The sequence below is a fragment of the Fukomys damarensis genome, unplaced genomic scaffold (assembly GCF_012274545.1).
Source record: "Fukomys damarensis isolate Sample0158 unplaced genomic scaffold, DMR_v1.0_HiC HiC_scaffold_37, whole genome shotgun sequence".
In the NCBI taxonomy this organism is placed as follows: Eukaryota; Metazoa; Chordata; class Mammalia; order Rodentia; family Bathyergidae; genus Fukomys; species Fukomys damarensis.
This window is the reverse complement of record NW_022900949.1, coordinates 31881505-31889887: the sequence shown is the minus strand read 5'-3', so window position 1 is coordinate 31889887 and position 8383 is coordinate 31881505.

Sequence of the window (8383 nt, the reverse complement as noted above, 5' to 3'; positions counted from 1 at the left end):
CTGTCCTTGTGTGGATGTCACTTGGTCCCTCACTGACCTCCTGCCTCCTCCCCAAAGGCATAGGTTGGGGACCCAGCATCCTGCATGTGGCCAAACCTGAGACAGACCCAAGAGAGGGGCAGGCAATCCACCCAGGCACTGAGCAGGACCTGGGCAGCAGGAAGGTCAGGTGTCCTTGGCTTGCTTGCATCTGTGTCCTATGTCCCAGTCCCAGGACTAGTGGGGAAGGGAAGCCATACAGATCTGCCAGGGAGAGGCTAAGCCAGGTCAGCTATAGGAGCCATCCCAGGAGCAGAAATAAGTGCTCATCATCATTGTAGATCTGAGGCTGGCAGCTGCTTGTTACACAGCAGCATTGTCAAGCCAGGTGACTGACACAGAAGGGAGGAAAACAGAGTTGCTCTGAAGGCAGCATCCCAGAACCTACAGGAGGTTTCCATGTGATGGTGTGAGCAGGGTACTGGAAGGATGTGAGGTTGCTTGGCAGTCAGGCTGCCCAAAAGTAGGAGCAGGAAGCCACGGGGTCAGAGGCTGATGAGGATCGGGGTGGTGATGACACAGGCAGCCACCAGAGGATCTGGATTCAGAAACAGTACGTGGCCAGGGTGGCAGCCCGGAATGCACTTTTTAAAAAAGAAAAGCATTTACAACCAATGCACTTTTGTCCCTTCCATTCACACAGAGAGATGGCTGTTTCCTGCTCCTCCAGCTGCTGGAACACCAATCTGTCTGAGAATGCAGAGGCTCTGGCTACTGGGAACCCTGGGCCTGGGCTTCCTTGTGTACCTGTAGTTCTGTGATCTTTAGATGGCTCCAATTCTCTAATGTCAAGTGACTCTAAGAAGGGGTGTTGCTTTTTTGTTCCCTATCTGAGAGTGAGGACACTGAGGGATGAGATAGGCAGCTTGTCCAAGGAAGTGACAGAACTAGGCCTCCCACACAGCTGGGCCTGAATCCTGGGTTCAGAGAAATGGTTTGTTGAATGGATCAATGACCTTGCCCCACATCTCACAGGGAAACTTGGATTCTAGTACTGATTGCATTGCCTCCAAAGCCTGGTCATGAAATACAACCTGAATTGGACTTAGCTGGCACCCTCGGGACATCCTGGTCCTGGCCCTCACATGCAGGCTTCATTGGCCCCATTTCCTTGGGGCACAGATGTTCACTGCTGTACCTGAAAAGCAAGCTTGGGTGGATTTGCTCAGAGCCAACCAGAGCAGGATCTCATGTCCCTTCCGGCCCCCAGCACCTGCCACCTCAGATACATGGGGGAGCAGGGCCCATAAGCAAGTCAGGGCGTTGACACACTGGGGCACAGATGGGGTCCTCCCCGGGTATCTGACAGCCAGGACCCCTCAGTCCCCCACTCCCTCAGTGGTGAGGACAGCAAGTTAGTTTCCTGGATCCTGGCTGCTGGCTCTTCTTTTCCTGCCAAATCCACTGGCAGGAGCTAGAACCTGGGCTGCAGATCTCGAAACAAAGAAGTCCAGGAAGTGGGGAGTCAATGCTATTTGAAACTCAAAGTCTCCACTTTTGAAACAAAAATGTCCAGACTTCCAAAACCTAAAGCTCCTCTGTTCTCACCGCTAAGATCCCATTTCTCACACCTGCCTGGAACAGTGAAGCCAGGGGTCAGATCTGGGCAGAGGTCCCAGGAAAGGTATGTGCATGCTGTGCATCAGGAAATATCTATGAGAAAAGCTTTGACAAACCTCTCGCCTCCTGAGAACCAACATAACCTTGGTTAACTCACCAGCTCTGTCCGCCTGGAAACCCAGTGAAGGTCAAATGTATCCACAGGTAATGCAGACGAGTGGGAAAAGCCCCCTGGTCGGAGAATTGCCTCCCAACATGACCTGGAGGCCACACATTAATTATAAATGACCCTGGGACACCATTGTGCTGGGCTTCCCCTAGCATGATAGCTCCTTGGCTGGGCAGGTCTCCAGCAGGACCCTGGGGGCCCTGCATGTGGCACTGGTGGATAGGAGACAATGGCCCTTGGGGATGTGACTCTCGAGCTCATCCTGAGATGTGTGTTCTGGGACCAGGGTATCACCTGAGACCCAGATAGGACCAGTTCCGGGCTGCAGTGGGGACTATGAAGGGTGGGAAGGACCCTCAGGCAGGCTTGATCCTGGGCTGTCCCGTGGAACACTTGTGTCCTATGGCAAGGTGTAGATCTCACTTTTTAGTTGAACTGGAAGCAGCCCTGGTGATGTCCTTGTTGGCGCAGCATCTCAAAGTAGGGGAGCGAGCACCTGCTCCAGGCTCAGGAGTCCTATGCACGGGACAGGAGCTCTAGGCCTCTGCTAGCACTGAGGGGGTGACTCATGATGGAGAGATCAAGGCCCCCAAGGTAGAGACTCACCTTGGTCACACAGAGCCTGGATTCGAACCCACGCTCCCCTGGGAGGCTCCCATTCCGTCACAGGCTAAGCAGCCCTTCTCTGATATTCCTGGGACCAGACATTTCCAACTTTGGATTTGTTTTCTATTTTGCAGTATTTTCATGGACATAATGAGATACTGTGGGGACAGGACCCATTGCTCAATGAAATCCGTTGTTTCATATATTCCTCGTTCATAGAGACCGAAGGTCATTGCATCCAGTGTTTTTGGTAATTTTTTGTGAATGAAACAAAATTTCAGTGTGGAATTTTCCGCTCGCTATGCCCAATGGGTGCGGGAAAGTTTTGAATTCTAGAGTGTCACAGATTTTGGATTTTCATCTTGGGAACACTCACGCCACACTGGCAGCTCTGGATATGAGCCGGGAGACCGTGTGTGCTGCCCCAGACCTCTGTCCCTCTCTGAATAAACAGATACAACCCTGCCCAAGGGTGGGTGGAGGCTTGAGTTCACCTGGGTGCTGGTGCCAGGCAGTAGGGCACAGCAGCGTCCAAACCTCCCCTGTGGCCGCCCAGTTGCTGCTGACCTGAGGGTCATGCCATCGGACAGCAGCTTCTCAGCACTGCTAGCCATGCAGCAGATGTCCCGAGCCCCCAGGGCAGCATTTCTAGGGCACAGATGGTGCCTGGGCACAGCTGGGGCAGAGGTCTCAGCTGCGTCCATAGCCAAAGCTGACCGGCTATGGGAAGATGATCGCCAGCATCCCTGATCGACCCTGGTGGGTGTGATCAGACCTTCCGTGGAATTCCAGAGCATTCCATGAGCACCCACCACTGGTGGGCATCACGGGGGCCTCTGTCTTGGGTGCATGGAGTCCTTACCCACTACCCTCATTCTAGGTTGGCAGACTGACCTAATCAAGTCAACATGTAATTCTAAAATATAAACTCAAATATACCTAACATACAATTTTTAAAGGCCAATAAATGTTAATAGTGCAGATAGCAAGGTGTTATGCCAACAGGGAAAGGAGTTGACTCTCTACTATTGCTGTGGTTGCCTCACACTCTTACTGCTCCTCTGGGGATCTGGCTCTGCCTTCCACTGGTCCAGGGATTTCAGCTGGATGAATTCAGGGAGTTTAGGGCAGGCACAAGCCCCCAGCCAATCAGAGCATGCCTCTCCTTGACCATATCGATGATTGGTCAGACATGCATGTGACCTGGGTCTAGCCAACGAGATTCAACTCTTGGACTTTCGTAGAGGACAGGGAGAAGGAAGATGTCACTCCAGTGGGCTTTCTAAACTTGAAGGTCAAAGTCCTGTACCTGCTGGAGTCCTGGGGAGAACACATCTAAGCCTGGGCCTCAAAGAGTTCTCCCCAGGTAGCTTCCTGGCAAAGGCCCTTTAAGACCTTGGATCCCACTGCATCTGAAGCCAGAAAGCACCTGGCTTTCTGTTGTCTGCATGTTGGGCCTCAGTCTTTGGGTTTGTTTTCCCACCACCCATATTTCTGAGCAACCTATTGCAGGATGAAGGGTCTGGAGTGTCTCTGTGAGGCACCCCTCACGCCAGCACTGTGGGACGACCCTGTGAGCTGGGCGAAGGCCATGACCAAGGCATCGGGAGGTCTCGGGGAACTTGGGAAAGGGAAGGTTCCTTCATCCTCACAGGCAGGAAAGGATTGGTGAGGGAAGCCGTCCTGGGGCAAGGGTGCACCTCAGCACATGCACCCCAGGTATGGCAGGGTCCTCAGAGGCAAGTGCTCAGCGTGGTTTCTGGGAGGCCCATCTCAGACCCCGAAGCTGTGGCACACGCCCTCTTATCCAACCTGCTGGGCTCCAGATGTCAGGACCAGGAGCTTCCTGTGGTTTCATGGGACCAGCTCACCCTTTTCCCTCTGCCTTCAGGCCCCTCTGTTCAGGAATTTCTCCTCTCACCTCCTGGCCCAAGGAAAGGGGCAGAAGCAAAGTCCACGCAGGCCTGTTCCCTCCTGCCCACAGTTTGGAGTCAGTTAGACTTGGCTGCCGTAGTGCTGAGTGCCAGGCTCGTGCAGGGCACAGCCCCGAGCTTCCCCATGACACTGCACATACTTCTGGTTGAGGTTGCAGGATTTAAGACTGTGTGGGTAGAGAGGAGCTTTCTATGGGAGACATCGTGAAGTCTCTGTGACTCCAGAGAGGCCTGGCCCATTCCACTGCCATCCGCCTTTGCTCCCCTTAGCATCCTCAGGAGAAAAGCCAGCCTTGCAGCCTGGCGTTCAATAGTCCCTTCGTCATCTTCAGCACATTGGCCATCCTGAAGGGCTCCCTGCTCCCACCTTCGGGCTCTGACACGCTATTGCCTCTGCCTCAAGTACCAATAACAAACTTCTATTCATCCCTCAAAGCCCAGGTCAGAGATTCCCCTCTTCAGAAGTCTTCCCAGATCCTCTTACCCATGCCTTCTTTGTATCTTGTACACACCTTACACAAAGTTTGAACTCTTGGTAGCCATTGGTTTAGGACAAAACAAGAGGAAGAGGACTCTGTTTTATGGCAAGCTAGCTGCAGGCATAGCTGGAACAAGGGGTTAAACGGTGAGTGCTTCCACTTGCCCTGACTTCTTTGGTGGCTTCTCTCACAGGCACCCTAAACCCCTTAGAGGCGGCAGTCTTCATGGAGGAGAAGAACAGGCTATTGGGAACCAGGCATCCCAGGCTCACTGCCAGGTGCTGAGGCAGCTCGCCCACTTCGGGTCCCAAGGTCCCAATGAGGCCAGGCTGTGCAGGCTGTTTCTGCTCTCCCGTTCCGTCTACCCTTCTTGCCATGGCCCTTGGTTTTTATCAGTGTTGCATAAAGATGATCATAAAGAAGAAATGGGAACTCAAGGTGGAGTGCCTGTAGTTGGGAGGCAACTCAGGCTCATAGTTTTCACTACTTCTGAGAAATCAGGGTAAGATATTCTGACGCTTAAAGGGAGACAGCCATGCAGCCCCCATCCCTTGGCCATGTGAGCCCAGCCATCTCCCCCGGAGCCCTCAGCCCTGTGAGACACAGAGCAGAAGGCCTGGTCAGGCTCCACCCTGCCCCTTGTAGCCTGTACCTTGGGCACCTCGCTTCTGCGAGCCTCAGTTTCCTTATCTCTCACCTGGGAATAATGCCAATATCTACGTTTGGCAGAAAGCGAAGAAAGCTGTGAACTGATGAAAAATAAATTAGGTGGATGGTGCCTTTCCTTTTGGCAGAATTTCTCACGGGGTTTCTTGAAGTCTACTCTCTTTGCCACTTTCCCTGGTGGTACTCTCTTCTCGGGAGTTTCCACGGCAGCCCAGGTCTCTGGGTTGTAGTGCAGCTCAGTGGCAGTGTGTGCTTGGCATGTGAGCCCTGGGGCTCACCCTCATCTCTGCCACAAATAAAAAATAAAAAGAAGTCTCAGAGAGACTGGGCAGAGGTTGGGCCCCTCACCATGCTGGTCAGCGCCAGAGGGAGGGTTCCCACTTCCTGAGTCCCACCAAGCGTGAGTCCGCCCACAGCGGTACCAACACATGACCTCGCACCGGTGCCCCATGCCGGGAGAGAAGTACACTTGGGCGTGGCACCAGGGCGTCCTGTCGGGAGCATTTCTACACCAAATTTGGGGGAACATCATTTCATAGTTAAAGTGTGACTCTAGCTGTCTGAGGTTCCACGTCGCCTTGCCCGAGGGCCGGCTATGGCACGTGGAAACATAACTCTGGCTGCCTCTGGTCACAGCTGAGGACTCAATGGTCCCATGACACTGTGAACTCAATGGCAGGAGGGCATCAACTGAAGGCATTCTGGTTCTTTGAGAATTGAGGAATAAAATAAAAGAGAAAGGTTCACCTGCGGGGGACTGATTCCTCCTAACGCACTTTGACCCCCACCCCTAAGTCACCCCATACTCCCTCCAATTATTGTGTGCACCCCATAAGTAGTGGCTAGAGCAGAGTCCTTGTCTTTGCCCACTTTGAGGCACTGGTCTCCCAGTCCCCCATATACTCTGAAATTATGCAAGCCTCTATTGTCCTTTTTCTCTTTAGCTTGCGTCATCCCCCTATCTAGGTAGTCAGAGGATCGATCGCTCTCCGATATTGTCCCCAACATACTTTTATTTTCATCATTTTCATCCTGTTCCAGTAAAATCCAGCATCTTAGTGTTCCTTCCGAAATCCTTGGAAGTCTCTTTTCTCCCAGTTGCTGGATGGAAAGGCAAAGAGGCCTTATGCTCCAAGTTGTTCACTCTCCAAGAACAACTTTACAAGAGATGTTGGTTAGCTACTGCTGTGCAACAAACATGATCATCTCAATGGTTAAAACACCCCCCACACACACACACTGCTCATGAGACCATGGCTACATGTTGGCTGGGCAGCTCTGTGGTCACAAGTCTGAGGTCAGCTATAGGCAGAGCAGGTGGCTCTGCACATCTGACCAGGGTTCTCTCTCATGTTGGGGGTCAGGTGGCCACAAACTGGCCTGGGCCATGAGTCGGACTCCTGGGCTCACTGTCCACCAGCTGTGGGACCTGGTTTGTTCTCATGGCACATGGCCATTTCTGCCCTGCTCTACTGGCAACACCAGTCCCGTGGTCCTGGGGAAACAGGGTCCCTCTTACAATAAGATAGCTGGGAAGTGACCTGCAGAGGGACATGGGCCCTCAGAGCTCTGCCACCTCTCTTGTGCCCAGCTCATCTGCCTGTGCCTGGTGGAGGCCGGGCTTGTCTTGCCTCTGGTCAGAAGGGGGAGCCAGGAGGGGGAACGGAGGGAAGGCTGGGGTAGGGGCAGCCTTGGGTGCCCTCCTTGTCACCCACACTGAGGGCTGGGTGGATTTCCTCAGGCACCACGTGTTCTGGGCACCCAAGCTAAGCCCCCAGGACTTCATAGATCTAAGACAGTTCCATACATTGGCGCAAAACAGCATCACATTTTATCTACCATGCATGAGGTTTTCCTCACACAAGAGAGGAAGAGATGGCTGGCCGTTAATTAGGACGCCCTGACCACAGCAGAGCAGGAACAAGAACAAGCAGAAACCTCCTGGGACCCAGGCCTGGCCACCACAGCCCACCCCACTCCCATGCCCTGCAGACAGAGCTGCCTCATCCCTTCCATGAATGCAAGGGACCCACAGCCAGAATCAGGAAGGCAAGGATAGGCACAGCCACCTCCAGAGCTGCAGGGGAGGAAAAGGCAAAAGATCCCTTAGCCTGTCACCTCCTCCCAGTGACTCAGTGTACTCAGGCAGCTTCGGCAGAAGATGAGGACGTGGAGTGGTGGTTTATGTGCAGCAGGAATCTGTCTCTCAAGTCTCTGGAGGCTCCATGTCTGCTGAGGGCTGCTTCTGGCTCCCGGACAGCACCTTTGTACTTTCTCCCATGGCAGAAGGGACAGGGTTCTCTCTGGGCCTCTTTTATAAGGAGACTTGCCCCTTCCCGAGGTCCCACCTTCTCCAGAGTGCCCGTCTCCTGCCACATCACCTTGTGGGGTGAGGGTTTCAGTGCATGCATTCAGGGAGACACTCACAGCAGTGCCGGGTTTGGTTGTGTAAGCAGACAGGTTCTGTGCTGAGGCTGTGCAGGAGGAAGCTGATCTGTCACTGGAGCGCTGCACACACCAATGAGGCTCCTGAGTGCCTGAGAGTTGGGGTCTGATTTGCTTTTGCTTCCCCTTCTCCAAATCCCCAGGAAGACACTTTTTATTGGAGCAGCAGGAAACAGCAGCTCCAGCGTGCATTCACACCCATGAGCCTCACATGCACAAACACCCCACACCCAGCCTCCTGGGTTCTCCATGCAGTTGCACTGATGACCCTGCCAGAAAGGTGGCATCCTGCCCCATGCCGCGGCTGAGCACAGCTGGTCATGACGGGCTGGTTAATTCTCTGATAGCTGGTAGCTGTCACAGTGGCACAGCGGGCAAATCCCCGTGCTGCCCACGCTGAGCCCCACACCTGCGGGAGTGAACAGAAGCACAGAGCAGCAGATGCGTGCACCTGGGGGCTTCTGTATACATAACCCATGGAGGCA